This window comes from Saimiri boliviensis, chromosome 3 (assembly GCF_048565385.1).
Source record: "Saimiri boliviensis isolate mSaiBol1 chromosome 3, mSaiBol1.pri, whole genome shotgun sequence".
Taxonomy (NCBI): Eukaryota; Metazoa; Chordata; class Mammalia; order Primates; family Cebidae; genus Saimiri; species Saimiri boliviensis.
In genome coordinates this window covers 68,702,998-68,705,501 of record NC_133451.1, presented here as the reverse complement: position 1 = coordinate 68,705,501, position 2,504 = coordinate 68,702,998, and the positions used below count along the sequence as shown (strand labels likewise).

The window sequence follows — 2,504 nt, the reverse complement described above, 5'->3', positions numbered from 1 at the left end:
GCTCTTTCTCTGATCTTTGTTATTTCTTTTCTTCTTCTGAGTTTGGGTTTGAATTGTTTTTGTTTTTCTAGTTCCTTGAGGTGTGACCTTAAATTGTCTATTTGTGCTCTTTCAGACTTTTCGATGTAGGCATTCAATGCTATAAACTTTACTCTTACACTGCTTTTGCTGTATCCCAGAGGTTTTGATGGGATATGTCACTGTTACCATTCAGTACAAAGAATTTCTAAATTTCCACATTGATTTTATTGTTGACCCAATGATTATTTAGGAACAGGTTGCTTAGTTTCAATGTATTTGCATGGCTTTGAGAGTTACTTTTGGAGTTGCTTTTCATTTTTTTCTACTGTGGTCTGACAGAGTACTTGGTATAATTTTGATTTTTAAAAATTTATTAAGAGTTGTTTTGTGACCTATCATATGGTCTATCTTGAAGAATGTTCCATGTGCTGATGAATAAAATGTATATTCTGCAGTTGTTGGGTAGAATGTTCTGCAAATATCTAAGTCTATTTGTCTATGGTATAGTTTAAGTCTATTGTTTCTTTGTTGACTTTCTGTCTTGATGATCTGTCTAGTGCTGTCAGTGGAGTACTAAAGTCCTCTACTGTTATTGTGTTGCTGTTTATCTTTATTCTTAGGTCTAGTAATAATAGTTTTATATATTTGGGAGTTCCAGTGTTAAGCATATGTATATTTTGGATTATGGTATTTTCCTGTTGGACTAGTCCTTTTATCATTATATAATGTCCCTGTTTGTCTTTTTAAATGGTTGTTGCTTTAAAGTCTATTTTTTCTGTTATAAGAATAGCTACTCCTTGCTTTTGGTGTCCATTTCCATGGACTGTCTTTTACCTTGCCTTTACATTAATTTCATATGAGTCCTCATATGTCAGGTGAGTCTCTTGAAGGCAGTAGATACTTGGTTGGTAAATTCTTATCCATTATGCCATTCTATATGTTTTAACTGGAACATTTAGGCCATTTGCATTCAATGTTAGTATTGAGATGTGAGGTACTGTCTTAATCATTGTGCTAGTTGTTGCCTGAATACCTAATTTTTTTCCATTATGTTATTGTTTTATAGGTCCTGTGAGATTTATGCTTTAAGGAAGTTCTATTTTGGTGTTTCTCAAGGATTTGTATCAAGATTTAGAACTCCTGTAAGCAGCTATTGTAGTGCTGGCTTGGTAGTGGTGAATTCTCTCAACATTTATTTGTCTGAAAGACTGTTATCTCTCCTTCATTTATGAAGCTTAATTTCACTGAATACAATATTCTTGGCTGATAATTGTTTTGTTTAAGGAAGCTAATAATGGGACCCCAGTTTCTTCCAGCTTGTGGGATTTCTGCTGAGAAATCTGTTAATCTGACAAGTTTTCCTTTATAGTTTGCCTTATGCTTTTGCCTCATAGCTCTTAAAATTATTTCCTGTGTCTTGATTTTAGATAACTTGATGACTGTGTGCCTAGGTGATGATCTTTTTGCAATGAATTTCCTGGGTATTCTTTGAGTTTCTTGTACTTGGACGTCTAGGTTTCTAGCAAGGCTGGGGAAGTTTTCTTTGATTGTTTCCTCAAATATGTTTTCAAAATTTTTAGATTTATCATCTTTCTCAGCAATACCAATTATTCTTAGGTCTATTGGTTTAACATAATCCTGAACTTCTTGGAGGCATTCATTGTTTTAAAAATTCATTTTTCTTTGTCTTTGTCAGATTGGGTTAATTCTAAAACCTTGTCTTTGAGACCTGAAGTTCTTTCTTTTACTTCTTTTGTTCTATCACTGAGACTTTCCAGTGCATTTTGCAATTCTGTAAGTGTGTCCTTCATTTCCAGAAGTTGTGATTGTTTTTCATTTATGCTATCTATTTCACTGGAGATTTTTCCATTCATATCCTGTATCATTTTTTTGATTTCATTAAGTTGGATTTCACCTTTCTCTGGTACCTCCTTCATTAGCTTAATAATTGATCTTCTGAATTATTTTTCTGGGAGTCCAGATATTTCATCTTGGTTTGGATTCATTGCTGGGGAGATCTTTTGTGATGTTATAAAACCTTGTTTGGTGCTCACTTCGGCAGCACATATACTAAAATTGGAATGATACAGAGAAGATTAGCATGGCCCCTGTGCAAGGATGACATGCAAATTCATGAAGCATTCCATATTTTTAAATACATGGGTCTGGGCACCATTTTAGCTGGCGATTGGAGCTCCGGGAAGGCAGAGTTTCCCATTCATCTGATTAAAAAGGGGACTGAAACAGGAAGCCAGGCCAGGAGATTCCTGGGCAAAAAAATTGCTGTGAATCTCAGCGCCTCTGTTTCAGCCCGTGTAGTGGGTCACCACACGGGAAATCACACAATCCTGGTGCCTTTTCAACAGGTGACTGGAACAACTGGGAGAGAGTTGACCGTTCAACTAAAAAAAAAAGGCTCTGAGGCAGGGAGCCAGGTGATCAGGCTCAGCTGGTTCCATCCCCACAAAAAGCAATTGGAAACA

At 35.7% G+C, this 2,504-nt stretch overlaps 1 non-coding gene across 1 annotated transcript; it reads left to right on the top strand.

Annotated features, from left to right (window-relative positions):
* Nucleotides 1-2,067: 2,067 nt before the first annotated feature.
* On the top strand, nucleotides 2,068-2,174 carry LOC120363710 (U6 spliceosomal RNA). Its single transcript, XR_005579164.1, has one exon. It is a non-coding gene; the product is annotated as a U6 spliceosomal RNA (small nuclear RNA).
* Nucleotides 2,175-2,504: the final 330 nt, after the last annotated feature.